The sequence below is a fragment of the Hippopotamus amphibius genome, chromosome 8 (genome assembly GCF_030028045.1).
Source record: "Hippopotamus amphibius kiboko isolate mHipAmp2 chromosome 8, mHipAmp2.hap2, whole genome shotgun sequence".
Lineage (NCBI taxonomy): Eukaryota > Metazoa > Chordata > Mammalia > Artiodactyla > Hippopotamidae > Hippopotamus > Hippopotamus amphibius.
The window spans coordinates 73,723,888-73,739,779 of NC_080193.1; the positions used below are offsets into that span (position 1 = coordinate 73,723,888).

The window sequence follows — 15,892 nt, forward strand, 5'->3', positions numbered from 1 at the left end:
CCGCCGCGCGGACCGGAGCCTCCGGGGATGGGGGCGCTGAGGGCTTGCGCCCGCCTGAAGCGACACTCCGGGGCTTGGCTTGCAAAAGCAAACAAAATATGGAGCATCTCTTACCTGCTGAGAGTTTAAAAGAAGAACCTCCCCTAATCAAGGAGCTTGGAAGAAGATGCGACTCAAAAGACTCGCTTTAAGAAGCAAGGTCCTCGTTGCCCTAACTTTACAGAGAAGCAAGTGCACTCAGAAGGAGAGAACAAAGAAGGGCCCAGGAAGGCAGCATCCAGAGATGGTGCGGTTCATACCAGTGCCCTCAAATGAAAGGCCCTGCAGTTTCACTCCTAAAATAGTATGTTGGAGTACGGGGGGAAACTTCTGGCAGGCAGGCATTTGCTGTCTGGGGTAACAGTTAAGAGAATGCAGTGGCTAAGAGCAGAAAAAAGAAGGCTGGGCTGTCCCAGCCCTGCTTGTTCACTTCCTAGAGGGCTCCAGTTTTTACACCTGTAAAGTGGGGATGGGAAAGAAAAAAAAAAGGCAACAAAAAACCCAGTACCTGCACCCTGAGTATTCTTGTGAGGACTGAATTAGCTAAGAGACTATGTGCAGGCATTCTGTGTAAGCGCTATCTACCATTAATATTTTTTATCAACCCGTTTTTTTTTTGTTTAGATGTTTATTTATTTTGGCTGCACTGGGTCTTATTTGCGCCAAGTGAAATCTAGTTCCCAGACCAGGGACTATACCCGGGCCCCCTGCATTGGGAGTGTGGCCGTCTTAGGCACTGGACTATGAGAGAAGTCCCTTTACCATTAATATTCAAAGTTGATTTCTCTTCCATCATTTTCCCACCAGCTACCTCTTGGGTCTGTAGATACTGGTTCTTCATGTTACCTCCTGCAGCACTATATTCAGACGGACTTGATCAACATAGCAGTTCTTCATGATGACCTGAACATAGATCTCTCTGGTCTGCTTGTTTAAAAGTTTCAGAAGGAAAATGTCGTAAGGACAGTGTTCACTCATCAAACCGGATGCTTTTACGCAGCCTTCCCTAGGCCTGGAAATGCCAAAGACTGCTGGAGAGGCTGCTTCTAGGAAAAGTGCTAGAGGCCAGGCCGGTGTGACTGGGATTAGACAGCTGTTTGCAAGTGCTGATTTCCCTTCTTTAATCTCTTAACAAGTAATTATGGGGCAGCTATTGTGTTTCTGGCACTGAAAAGGATAAGACAATGAATCTCTTAGGAAGGATGTTATAACCCAGGGAATCTGGATTTCACCTCAGAGTGAAATGAAACATTTGGATTTGGTGAGAGGAAGCAAACGTTGGTTGAGTTTATTTTTAAAAAGATACTTCATGGCATAGAGGATTTCTAGGGCAGTGAAAGTACACTGTATATCATAATGACGGCTACGTGCCATTACACATTTATGCAAACCCACAGAATGTGCAGCACGAAGAGTGAACCCTAATGTAAACTATGGAGCTTGGGTGGTGATGATGTGTCAGTGTAGGTTCATCAACAAACATACCACTCTGGCAGGGGAGGTTGATGATCCCGGATGCTATGCATGTATGGGGCGGGGGGGGGGGGTGTGGAGGATATGGGAATTTTCTGTACCTTCTTTCCAATATTGCTATGATCCAAAAGCTATTCTAAAAAATAAGGATTTTTTTTTAAGTACTTTAAAACACATTTGACTACCCTCAGTGGCTCCACCTGGATGCAACATTGCCACTGTCATAGGCTCACAAGCTCCATCCACCTGCTCTTGGCACTAAAGGATTCAGGAATGGTGCCTCTAACGTGCCCTCGCAGCAAAAATGGGAACCCCAGAACAGATGAGTCTGACCTTTTGAGTTTCAAAGCCCCCTTTGATAAGACACACAAACCACCAACTTCTGGAGCTACTAGATTCAGACAGTAATCATCTACTAGAATAAGGTTTCTAGAACCCAGAGGTTAGGGAACTGTGGAGGCTCAGAGACAGTATGTGCTTTCCCCAAGGCTACACAGCTCGTAGCTGAGCGCTAACTCTGGGGTAACGCTGCCCGTGCCCACTCCCATGCTTCGATGTCATTTCTTTTGTCAACATTCTGCTTTGTGGACATGAGAGAGAGAAACAAATGTGTGACTATTACTCAATTTGACACTGATTAAACACAAATCACATCTCAACATCTCAGCAAGTCTTCATTTTTCCATTTGTCCATTTATTCATCAAACATATATATTGAGCAGCTACTGTGGTACTCCGCAGTGAGAAGGCAGGGTCTCTCTATCCTCCAAGAACTCACAAACCCATGAAAGATGCTGCAGTTCTCAAGGCCAAGTGACAGAACATACAAAGACAGAGAGGAGGATGAAGGGTGGCACAGGGCAGTGCCCAGCACTGTCTAATGGACGAGCACCCAAAGAGACAACAAAAGTCTCCAATTTTACAGCTGTTGAGACTTAAAGGTCCACAGGTCTGTAAACAGAGAAACTGAAACTCAGCAATGCAGAGAAGCTGGGATCTCTGTTAGGACCAGAATCCAAGACCCTAACTGGGCCTGGGGTCCATTCTCCCTAGTACTTGAGACCATGGCAACTTCCAAACATTGAGATGAATTTTAGTATGAAATCAGCTGGCCCGTAAGATATAAAATATATCTTGTTATCTGGGGCATTCACAGAGCCCAAGGAGGGAAAACAGCACTTCTTTAGAACTCAAATACTGAACTGTTAGGGTCCTTCCAGTCACTCCACGGGTGTCTTGAGTCCAGCCCAGCTTTTGCACTTTGCCGGCCAAGGATGCAGGCTGCAGAGTAGAAGATTCCATTTGATCCACCTTAGATGACACAGAATCTTAGAGGACACTGAATGAGGGGACCTCTTTCTGCTACAGCCGGTGGGTTCACTATCTTCCAGTGCTTTCTGCCTCACGAGTAGCACCCATTTTCCACACCAATCATAGTGATTCCACGTGAGCCTGATCGTCTGCAATGAAAAACCTGGGAGAGTGGCCTCTTCCCTACTGCCCTGGATACATGGGCTCTTCCGATGCAAAGAAGACAGAGGCTCAGACAGAACCTGCCACTCCAAAATCAAAATCTTCTTTCTCACAGCCAGCCCTGCCTTTGAAAAATAAAAATAATCATACTATATGTGTTCAGATAGGCATGACTGCTTTATCTTCCTGTTGCTTTTTAAATCAGCCCCGCTAGAGCATTACTTCTTGAATTTTTCCACGCCATGGAGTATATCTGTATCACCATTTTGGCTTAAAAAAAAACAAAGACAGACTGTAGCTGATCTCACTGCCACATGAAAACCGAGCAGCCGGCAGGCAGGCAAAGCCTCGGCACTGCAGAGCCGCCAGTGTCAGAAAGGAAAGGACCACTTGGGGGTCCAGAAGAGGGGGCCAGCCCTACTTACCCCCCCCCCCCATTCATCACCTCCGCAGCTGGCTTCCCTCTCCCAGCCCCAAGTTTATGAGATCCTTTGGCCACCCTCCCAAGACATCCCTGTTCCAGGGCCATTTCTAGCTGCCTATAAATTAAACACTCTGCATGAAAATACTATGTCACAAGCCTTCCTAGAGCTGATCAGCCTTGTTTAAAGGAAACCCCTGGTACTCAGCAGAGCCATCTGCTCCACGAGCTGACTTCCCAAATAACAGAACTTGCCAGCCAGTCATCACATGTACAGTATCTTGGCAGAACCACCTCCGCGGGCAACAGAAACCTACCACCCGCTGACCTTGCCCTGGCCTGTGCACGCCCACCCCAGGACCCTTCCCCTGTCACAAGGCACGTGACAGGCTCTTTTCTGGCCTCAGGTTGACCGACAGATACACATAGGAAGCAACGAAAGGCATGTGTGCCTTCCTAACAACTTCATGTTTTACCTTTCAGCAGGAGACTCGGGTCAGATCCTTGTAGGAGGAAGGGTTTCTGATCTAAGATTTGCTGTGATGCTCAGCTTCTGCAATCACCCTGCCTGGGCTGAACTCATCAGGGGCCCCGTTTTCCCTCATTTTATAAGCTTCAGGTTCAAGTGGAACTCAAGCAAGACACCCCTGACTCACAAAGGACGAGGCATGGGCTCAGTCCCCGGGGCAAGGATCTTCTGACCCAGCGGAAGGAAGACCACAGGAGGCCTCTGAGCACCTACACCTTGCCGGCATTTCTCCTCAAGGACCAACGACAGTGCAGTTGCTGCCAGCCTAGTGATGGGACCGTGTGACGTGTGCGGACTCACAGACATCACAAGGCAGCACCTGTGCTCCACATGCTTCAGTTTTAACAGGAAGCCCCACGATGTAACCTCAACGGGCAAGATAGCCACACTCCAGACTTGAGAGTGAGGTAACCAGGTCAGCGACTACTGATCACACCCGAACTTGGTTTGACCTTAGAAGGAAGGGTCTTCTCAGTCCACTTCCCGTCTGAAGAAATCCTTAGATCTGAGAATCAGGCAGGTTTGTACACTCGGAAGCCAGAGAGCTGGGCACCCCTGCAGGTGGGCTGGGGCAGAGGGGCCAGAGACACACCCACCCACCCCTGGCGGTAGCTCAAGTCCAGCTCAGTATCCTGCCAGCAAAGGTTTCTCTCGGGGCGGGGGGCGCGGCTTCCTGGGGATTCCAGCTGACAGGTGATCGCTACAAGATGCTGGCAGTGGGCACCACACCTGTGCGGGGCAGCAGCGTAGGAGGCGCACACATGACCTGCAGTCGGTTTCGTGTTGAAGGTGAATCAGGAACAACCGCCCTGACAGTCAGTGGACCTGGGGTGGGGCCGACAAGTGTCATAACCACCAACCAGAAGAAAGTGTTACATGCTGTAAGAAGAAGGCGGGGAAGAGGAAGGCAGAAAATTATTTCTACCTGAAACACTCAAAAAAAAGTTTCCAGCGCTCTGGGGATACTGGCCTGGTCATTCTTGGTGGGTGGCTGTCCTGTGCCTCGCAGGATGTTTACTTAGCAGCATCGCTGGCCTCTACCCACTAGATGCTAGTAGCACCCCTCCCTCGGTTGGCAGATACTGGCAAATGTCTCCTGAGGGCAAGATGCCTCAGGTGGGAAACCACTGGTCCAAAGGCACAGGCAAGACACACTCACATGGAAAGGGGACAAGGGGTTCCCGTCTTCTCAGCTTTTCATTTTACCATTTTATTAATTCAGCCAGCCCTGCCTGCCTCTGTATGTAGCAATGAAAAGCTCTAGACAGTCTCTCTATAAAAAGAAAAGCAACTATTTCCAGTAATCCTTCCCAAAATACGAAGAACAGCAGTAGTTACAGAGGAGGCCACTGCTGGTCCTCATTCTGTGATACACACCTCATCAGTTACAATTAGTTTAAATGAATAGCATCAAGGATGTGATTAAAATGCTGGAAAGAAAAATGAAGTTTGGCCTACCTTAAGTACTTAAAACCCAAAGCCATGTTGTGTTATTTTTAATCAGAAAATGTCCTAAGCAAGATGCTTGAAGGCGTGGACCCAGGAATGTCTTCTAGCACTGCCCAGGTGTGGACAGAGCATCTGAGGGCACGGGGGATATCAGCTCCCGCCACGAGTCCCTGCAGGGACTTGTGTGCAGGCTGGATGGGCCACAGACCCAGGGCTGGAGGGGCCTTGTCACATGGTCCTCTCCTGCACTAGCTCAGCGTGACATCACTCCATCCTCTGCAAATGGGAACCACTGTTTAAATGACAGCAAGCTAGGGCCGGGATAGATCTTTATTTGACCCATGTCACAGATAAAGCAGCTGACTCCACAGGAAGCCACCTGCCTGGGGCCACAGGGGAGGAGTAGAGGAGAGGGTCCTCCACACAGCCGGTACAGGAGCCCCTAGGAAATGTCTAGAGCCAAACAGAAACCTCAGATCCACTTACGCAGGCCAGTGAGGAGCAGTCTTGATTTCAAAAGTATGCCCCTTGTCAGTTACAAATCGATTCTCACTCCCAAATACAGGAATGTGTCAGAACCGTCTTCGTGGTCTTTCTTGCTAAGTGTCAGGCAAAAGGGACTTAACATAGAATGAAAGCCAAGCCTATTAACTGTCCCTTTATGGAAACAAATACCGACACCCCTTGGAGTGACAACCACAGCAGCTCCCACCCACGGTCGCCCTTGCGATGCTGGGCGCAGGGCTGCAGCCGGGGCTCCCCGCGAGGCTGCTCCCCTTTCTTCCATCCGGCCTCCAGCTCTCTGTGGCGATTCAGTTGAGGAGTCAGAAGGATTTAATCAAGGGCAACACACAACTTTGCACCTGTCCCCTGAACAGCTGCAAAGAAGCTCTGGAATGTGTGTGGAGAAAACCCAAGAAACTCCTACAGATTACCTAATCCTCCCAGCCGTGGAGTGTGCCAGGGGCCAAAGGGGCTGGGCCAATCTGGTAACAGTTTCCTCTGCAGGATCCACCAGCAGGGATTCCCCTAATAACATCTGCCAGGATCGTCCTACAGATACTACAATCAAAACACAGGGGAGAGTCTGATACAGACCCTCCTAACAGTCTCTGGAGTAGAAACAAAATACCAGGAGCTGTCGAAGAGCAGCCACTTAAGTGTGTGTGACAACAGCTGGATGTTTCCACGCTGGTCTTTAGATCCACTGACCCCAAAGGTTCGTAAAATCCAGAACTTCTGTGAAACTAAAAATCGAGGACACAAACAATGCCCTAGGAATTATTATCTGCATTGCTACAAAGCTCACCATCCAGCAAAGCCTATCTGAACAGGCGTTATCACCACTGCATCCTGTGTGAGATCTGGTTGCAGAGATATCTGGAAATCTTTCATCTGTGCCCAGAGGACTTGAAGGTTTGATATGTTTTTCTCTAAATGCTGAAAATAGCACGTTGAAGATTGCCTGTTCGAAGCCCAAATCCCCCCTACTCCAAATCCGCAGTGGGAGACACGTGACCAGCCTCCTGCCTTCATTAGCCAATATGTCACCAGCTCCGTGGTCCCTAGGCTGGCAGGATAAATGCTCCATGGCGGCTGGTGGCAGCAGCCACCCCCTCGGTAGTTACAGTTTGCCTTAGAGCTCTGGGGACAGAAGAGAGGTGGGTCGTCAGGATCAGTTCTGACACGAGATGGAGTAAAACCTCCGTGTGCTCTTCTCTGCTTGCCACACACTGGTCATCAGCACCCAGCGCCCAAAGAGCAGGGGTGAGGGTCTCCAGCAGAAGGAAGATGAGGGCGGGGGAAGGCAGGGCTGCGTCTCCAGCCCAGATGACTTAGGCAGCTCTGAGCTTCTTTACCTAGTTATGATGTTTTTTTAAATTAATTATTTATTGGCTGCGTTGGGTTTTCGACGCTGCACATGGGCTTTCTCTAGTTGCAGCAAGCAGGGGCTACTCTTCATTGCGGTGCACAGGCTCCTCATTGCGGTGGCTTCTCTTGTGGAGCACGGGCTCTAGGCGCATGGCTTCAGTAGTTGGGGCACACAGGCTCAATAGTTGTGGCACATGGGCTTAGTTGCTCTGCGGCATGTGGGATCTTCCTGGAGCAGGGATCAAACCCGTGTCCCCTAGAATGGCAGGCAGATTCTTAACCACTGCACCACCTAGGAAGTCCCTTAGTTATGATGTTGTGCTATGCTTGCCTCCTTTAAAAAAAATCACCACCGACCCCAGAACCTTCCATGAAAAGACGGGACGAAGGGGGGTGATAAATAAATCAGCCTTGGTCAAACAACCAGCAGGACTCGAATCTTTACTGACTCTCCCCTCCAGCGTCCCCTCTGTCCCCCTGGCAGTGTTGCTGACCTCCAATCTGCCTGGTTATGAAGCAGCACAAAGCTTTCCAAATTTGGAAAAGGGGGTTCACGATGCCTAACCCGCCAGCTCTGAGCCCCGCAGTGGGTGGCTCAAAGGCAGCCTGAGAAGCCTCTAAACTGCAAAGTCCTATAACCACCTGAGACGTGACTAGTTGGCTTGGCCACAAGTGAAGCACAGAGCTGAGGTTTAGGTGCCATCCCGGGTCCCTTTTTTCCTGTCACTCCATCACAGCCCCTCCACCCCCAGGGAGGCAGCCAGGGGAGTCCAGTGTCCGCAGGGAGAACCAGGTCACACCAGCCTCCTCAACCCCAGTGGCCTGGTCCTTCACTAGCTTCCTGGGGCTCCTACCACAGCCACATCCTGAACTAATGCTGTCCTACCACCTGGCCTCCAACAGTCGTTCTCTGCCCACAGCCTTCCATGCTGGCCGTCCTCTCCTCCTAGAATTGCCACTACAGCGGTTATTTTAATGTGTCCTCTCCTTCCCAATCCTTCAGATTCTTCTGTATCCAGCAAAGGCCAAGAGACATCCCGCTGTCTACACCAGCCATGACCCTGCCAGCCCACGGTGCCTCCGAGACCCGTCCTCTTGTGCTCACCCCAAAAGTGGGTCCACCCGAACTCCAGCCCACCAGACTGACGCTCCTCACAGCGTGGCCGTGGGCCGGCAGCACATGGCCCCCACCTGACCCTCCGCATCGCCAAGAGACTCTCGTGCAAGCTCAAGTGTGCGGGCACCGGGCGCACTGCAGATGCTGGGCACAGCTGCTGGGACGCGCCGGGCATGGGCGTCCTGCAGCCCTCAGTGCAGCCCTGCGCCCCGCCCCCTCCCCACTCCAACTCTCCGAGCTGACCACCTTCCCTGAGAACACCAGGGCACCAGGCCCTCTTGTGAAGACTTCAGGCCAACATTCAGAGCAGCCCACTCTCAGTCTCACAACCACACCCATGTCTCCCACTCAGAGTTGGCAGATGGACCCTGTACCATCCATCACCATTGGGTCCTCTCCTTCGGCCAAGCTGGCCCAAGAAAATGCTCAATTACCTCCCAATTTAATAAGAAACAGAAACAAGAGCGTCTCCTCCAGCTGCATGCCCTCGGCCTTTACCGGTGTCCTTCCAACTCTGGAGGAATCCCCTCTCCTCCCTCTGTTTCCTACCCTCTTCATCCCCCACTGGATTCCCGGAGAAGGCGGGCCTGGCTGCCCCACGCCCCAGCTCAGCCCACTCTCAGGCAACATCCTTTCTGCTGCAATCGCAGACTTTTAGGGCACAATTCCACTCAGACCCCCCGAGACTCCCATCACCTGCAGAGTAAAATGCCCACTCCTGCAACGGTGCCCCAGGTGCCGGAGAGCCCCCACCCACCCCTGCAGTGCAGAGCGGCTGGGGTGCTGGACTCCAAGGCCAGAATGATGCAAACCCCGCGTGACTTTGGGAAAGCGACCGTGAGTCTCTGCACCCAGTCTCACTTACGCAGTAAGGTGATAATCACAGGTCAGATGTGACGACCACATGTGATGGTGTCTGTGAAGCACTGGCCCCAGTGCTGAAAGCAAACGTGACGTCTGCTGCATCCCAAGAGTCTTCATTCTAACACATCCAACTGCTTCCTAGTCCTGACCCCACCCCCACCCAGTCCACCACTGCCTCCTGCCAGGGCCGCAGGATCAGCTAACTCCTCTCAGAACTGGGGCCCAGGCGCAGGGGTCTGTGCCCCTCCCCCCACACACACCTGTGCACACCCTTTCTGGGTTTTAAGTCACCCTGCTCTGACCTGACACTTGCCATTTACATAACCACCGCCCCCAGAAGACCAGGGTTCTTGGCACGAGGCCAGCAACTTTATCTCTAAACCCCAGCCCTTATCAGTGTTCTGCTTAGGAAATGCTGCCTAATGGTTAACTTCATCAACCCAGGTAGCCACCCAGGCTGATACAGGTTGAATTCCAGACAGGAGCCTCCATGGGTCACATTACAAATAAGGGCAGAGGTCAGCGGACGTGCCGGGCCCCGCCCCCCCCAGGATGCCCCAGTTCACACTGCTGCACCGCACAGCCACTCCCACCCCCTCTGAGTTTATCTATGAAGTCTCCAGCGGTTAGGGAAAGACACAGGGAAGAAGATGATTCATTTCTTCCCCTGGCCACAGAGCCTCAGCTGCAGCTGATCTTGGGTGGCTGCCCCCTGAGAAACGGTGCCCTTCCCCCGGTGCAAAACACGCAAACATGGTGGCGGGGGGTGGGGTGGAGGTTGGCCGAGCTCCCAGAGCTTGACTGCCTGGGGGGAGTCCCCCAGCACAAGCTTCATTTTAGGGAGGGGAGTGCTGGTAAGAGCGGAGAGAGTCTGACACCTGGAGAAAGCCTTCCTTGGAGGGATCCCCTGGTGGGGTTGCTCCTTCCCTGCCCACCCCTGGGCCTGGGCCACGCCCACTATGTAAAAGGAGGCAGGTGGGGATCCGCCCAGGCGTCCCCAGCACGCAGGGGTTACCTGCCGGGCACTGCGCCTTTCCTGAGACAGAAGGAAATGCAGGCTCTTGAGCCAGGTGCTTAGAACACCCAGGAAGAAATGCAACACCTGAATGAACTTAGACGTCTTTAAAGGGGGCTACTAAGAGGACCTCGCCCAGAGTCATGAGGCAGGGACCCAATGGCTGCGAGCGCCTGGGCTCCAGGAGTTCTCAAAATCATGGTTTTCACTTTTCAAACAGCACATCAGAGAAGCTGTCGGGAGCCGCAGGGGACCCACAGGGATGGCCACTCTGCACATACCACCTCGCGGCACCCAAACAGTCCAAGAATCTCCAGAGCAGCGACAGATGTCACTGGAAACTTCTGGGCGCAGAAAAGGTGACCCCAGGTAGCAGAATGGTCAAGCAAAAGGCCTTTCACTCAGGAAGATGGGTCTATGGAATTACAAGTTCATGCCCAAGGAAATTTAATACTTGAGATCGCCATCCACGAAAGCCACCGGCACACACTACTCCTCTGGAGCTTTCCAGAGCTCACCGGCTGTCCTCAAGCAAAGGGATGAACCTGGGCCCGCAGCCAAGTCACGCCACCCTCTCCCAGGCTGGCGTCGGGGGGCCTGGCCAACCTCCTGCAGCCGGGCCAGAGGCGGTCTCCCTTGAGACAAAGAAGGACGGGCAGTGGTGTGGCCAGTCTCCATAAGCCATGCATACAACACACTTTCACACCTCCAGACAACATATGAAAAGGTATTTCACATTAATGGAAGATTCCCAGGACCAAGGCCTAGTGTGTGGGGATCCCGCCTACTAAAGGTTTAACCCCAGGCTTCAAAGATACCAGGCCACTGGCTGGGTGGGCAGAGTGGGCAGGCCCACCCCCAACTCAGCCCTTGTAGCACTTCCGCCCAGACCCCCAAGCGGCCCACTTCCCACTCTCCTCTTGCAGCCCAGGCCTCCCCTCACTGGCCTCCAGGCTCAGCCAGACCAGCCCTGGGCTCCTCTTCCCGATGTGACCAAGGCCAAGGCTAGAGGAGGGCAGGCCATGGGGAGGCTCAGCCGGGGGCCCTTCACAGATGTTAACACAGTTCGTCCATTTGATTCCCCAAATGCCCCATAAGGTCGGCACTGTTATTATCCCTAATTTTACAGACTTGGAAATTAAGTCGCAGAGAGGTTGGAAAGGTGCCCTGGATCTCATCCCAGGTGTGCCCTGCCCGCACCCCCTCCAAAAAGCACTGAGTGCACCCAAGGGGTGTGGCTGACCCCACACTGGGGTCTCAGGCAACAAAGGGAGGCTGAAGTGGAAGAAGTTAGAGTGAAGGAGAAACAGGATGAGAGGGCTTTGCAGAAGCAAGTCAGGGATCTTCACTTTGCTCTGCTGGGGAGTGGGGGGGATGGGGGGAAGTAAGAGGTAACAGACTTTGGAAGCAGGTAGGCACAGGAAGGGATACACACACAGACACGCCCCTCACCAGCTCCATGGGATGTGAAAGGAGAGTTCAAGTTTACCGCCAGCCTGGGGTAAAACAGACTCCCCTCATTTGCATCTCTAGGGACAAAGTACCAGTCCAGAGGTCAGGGTTATTCCCAAGTCCCTCCCTGAAGACCCCCCTTTCCTTCTGAAATTCTAAGAAAGGCTGAGCAAAGCCCTAGGCTTCCTGCCCTCCTCTGTACAGGCTTCCAGCCAGACTCCAGGTCAACCCTCACAGGAAAACCTGATGGCCCCAAATCATCAATCCACTGCCCAGCCCCCCTCCTCCTGGGGCACCCTCTCTCCACCCCCGCTGTGGGTGCCCCCTGCCCCCACCCTGTGTGCCTCCAGGGCCCTCTCACCTCTCCTCCTCCCTGGCCTTTGACCTGGACCCTCAAAGGCAGCAGGGAAGTCTGTCAATTGCAGACTTCCCTAACGTGGAATACTCACTTATGAAGCCATAAATTCTTAGCATCAGACACACTCTAGATACAATTAGATCAGGACAAGGCGTGGGCATGAGGACAACTGCCCATCCCCCAGGAGACATCCAGACTTTTCGTGGGTTTGTCAAGTCTCTCCAAGGGTTATGTTAGCAGCATTATTTCTAAAGCAAACTCTCGTCATTTCTAGTAACAGAAGACATTTATTTTGCTAATAGAAAAGTGTCCACAAAGAAGCAGAAATGCTTTCCCAAAGGGTTAAAAGTGTAAAGGAAAATGTCCATAAACGATTAATTGGCTACCAAGGTTTTAATGACCTTGCCGACCAAGACAAACAGTTTAACGTTCATAATGACATCTGAAACATCACTGTACTTGTCTGCTCAGGCTGCTGTCACAAAGTATCACAGACTCAGGTTTAAACAGCAGAAATGGGACTTCCCTGGCGGTCTAGTGGTTAAGATTCCATGCTCCCAATGCAGGGGGTGCAGATTCAATCCCTGGTCGGGGAACTAAGATCCTGCATGCCCCTGCAGCGAGGCAAAAACAACAACAAAAAACAAAAAACCAGCAGAGATGTGTGTTCTCACAGCTCTGGAGGTTAAAAATCTGAAGTCAAAGTGTCGGCAGGGTTGATTTCTCCCCCTGGGGCTCCTAGGTGGTGTTTTCTACCTGTGTCTTCACATTGGCTTCCTTCTGTGTCTGTGTCCTAATCTCTTCTCATAGCATAGGACACCAGTCTTATTCGATTAGGGTCCATCTTAGTGCCTTATTTTAACTTAATGACCTCTTTTAAAGGCCCTGTCTCCACATACAGCCATATTCTGAGGTACTGGGGGTCAGGGCTTCAACATGATGGGGGGGGGGGGGGAACCACACAGTCCAGCTCATGGCATCATCCAGATGGCATCATGGTCACCAAAGAATAACAACGATTCTTAAAGGAAGGGGTGCATTCAGTGTGTGATAGTCCCATTTGGATTTACAAAAGGCATTTTTTGCAGTAAAAACTCAAAGCAAGCCCGACATCAACAAGGAGATGCTGTGCTCAGCTCAGCTCCCAGGCCCCATCCGGAGTGACAGTCACTAGTGGGTGACCTTCTCAGGACATACGAACAAACTTAGCTTCTTCCGGAGGAAGCTGAGTCCCACCCCCCCCCGGGCTCACTGCCATCCCCTTGGGGAAACTAGGAAAATTCCCGGCACACATGTGGACTGGGATCCGTCTGGACTCGTTTCTACCTTTCCATGGACTATCTTACTGGATTCATTTAAAACCAGGCACGTCTCGCTCAAATGTTAAACCATAACCCATGTGTATGGTCAGCAGTTTCAAGCAGAGACCCCTGGCACAGAGCGGAATGTAATACTTCTCTTCCTTTGTAGCTGTTATATTCAGACTGCGTTGCTCACTAGGCGTAAATCAAGATTTTAGGCTTGAAACTCAGTTCTTGCTTTTTTTTTAAGTTAGCCCTAAAAACAAGTGCATGAGGACTGTCCTGCCAAAAAGGTGTGTCACGTTCAAACCCGAGTATCTGTCTCCAGAAGGGGTAATGAGGCACCAGGATGAATGAAAGCAATACTCCCTCCCACCTGGTGTCCTCATTCGCCATCAGCAGTAGGCGTGACCTAGCCCCAGGCCAGTGGGAATGGGCTGCGGTCTGGGGGTAGAGGACGAGGACTCCTGTGTCCTCACCAGGAAGGGGCCATGCAGTGGACGGCCTTCCCAGACACGACGCTTTCTTCACTTTCTTCGTTCGTCTGACTGAGTCTGTGCGGCCCCACTAGCTACTCACTGGAAGGATCAAAGCCCCAATTGCCTTGCCTCACTCTGTGCTGCCCCAACCTCCCCTACAAATATCTCCAGGTCATAAACCACGGTCTGATTCCAACAGACCCGCTCACAGCACACAGGACAGCGCCTCACTGGCGGGCGTGGGGGCTGGGGGGCTTGGAAATCTCCACTGAACAAATTCAAACATGAATAAATCATACTTTTGGGGGGAAAATATATATATGGTTAAGGTAGAGTCCCTCCCACTAAGTTAGGAATCCTGCTCCAAGGAGACCTGTAAAGCAACGCAGGAGCCACCTGCCCCTCCCGGCTCAGGCCCGGCTCACACGCAGCCTGGCTTGACAAACTTTGTTATTAGCGGATCAGATAAAAGCACTCAGCACTGGTCTGCTCCCTCCATCCGATTCCACTTTGGCGGGGAGTGTAATACTGGTGAAAAAGAGGGGCACGGATCAAAAGTAAAAGTGAGATGAGCCCGGGATGCTTCTGGCCACCTAATTAATTCCATGTTCTCAATTCCAGCATGAATTCATTTTCAAGGCGTATGTCTGCTTTTAAATCTACGCTGACCTTGGATGGGATGCACAAATGTTTCTGTTATCACATAACTTGGAGAAAAGAAAAAAAAAAAAAAAACCTGGGGATCACTCTGGGTAATTAATATTCTTTATTCATGAAAGAGCTTTGTTATATGATTGAATCAGAAAGTCATTTTCAAGTTTGCTGGGCTTCCTATGTGAATGCAAATCATAGTGACAAAGACACAACGTAAAGATTGAAAACCGCACTGCTTACTCCTTATAAATAAATGTTTAAATTTGGTCCAGATAGAGCTGTGAGAAGCAACTCAGAGAGTCTGATAAAATGTGCTGGTTATTTATATTCTTATTTTCTTGAGACTATTTGCCTTCATGAAAATAAAGCAGAGACCGACGGTGGAGACTTCTCAGATGAAATTATCATCAAGTACTGTCATGTGAGACGAGAAGAGACAGTCTTTAAAAAGTCCTGTGGGTTAGGGCTGGAGCATGTCAACTTTAGGACTGGCCAAGGGGGACTACTGACTACCAATATCTAGATCCTGTCACTTGAAATGTGTCACCATCCTGGGATTACTTCGTCTCCACTAAACCCACACATGCACGTCTGTGGATGACCTTGGACTAGGTGAACCACTCTTTACTCTGGTCCCCATCTTCAGACAGTGATGCTGTACCTATTAAACTTTTTCTGGTCATCATTCAATCAGCAGTATCCCTGATGTGGAACACTGTGCCCTTTTTCAATCCATCATGTATCAAAATATTCAATTGGAAAGTCTGTTTCCTTCATCTTGCTATTGTTGTTACATAGTTAAGCAACCCCAGCTGTCCAGGAAATACCACCGCAATGAACACATTATTGGGCAAAGAAGAATCAATTGAGGTTCCTGACAACCATTCCATGGGCTACAAAGAGGCCAGGAAAAAAAAGAGCCCACGTTACATGAAATACACAGTTATGAATAAAATCCCTGCGCTGCCTTTTATCACTTCATCACAGGCCAGACTGAAATAAGCAGCTGGAGAACACTGATTACAATCTCCTCTCAGTACCGGGAAGATGCTTCTTTTGGTCCTTTATCTGTATTTTCTAAAATTGACATGTATTGCTTTCAATAAAGGCTATTTTTAATGTTTAAACTTGGATTTAGGCTGGCTTTCAACAATTTTGTTTATGCTCTGAGCAAGATAATGATTTTTAAAATCTATCTTTACATCTCTCTCCTCAAGCCCACCACCTTTGAATCCTTCTTGGAATGTTTCCCCTTTACTACTTAATGCATCCAATAATAAAACAAAGCTGGGACAAATCAGGTAGAAGAGCCCAGTGAACCTACACCACTTTTCCTTAAGTAGCAAAGCAACAGGGGACCCCACACCGTGGTTGGGTACCATTTTCTCCTTCAAGC

General features: G+C 50.8%; 1 protein-coding gene across 3 annotated transcripts in view; it reads right to left on the reverse strand.

The window, feature by feature from the left end:
• Nucleotides 1-15,892, reverse strand: part of AGAP1 (ArfGAP with GTPase domain, ankyrin repeat and PH domain 1) — a 549,901-nt gene that overhangs the window by 399,602 nt on the left and 134,407 nt on the right. The window lies entirely within an intron of this gene.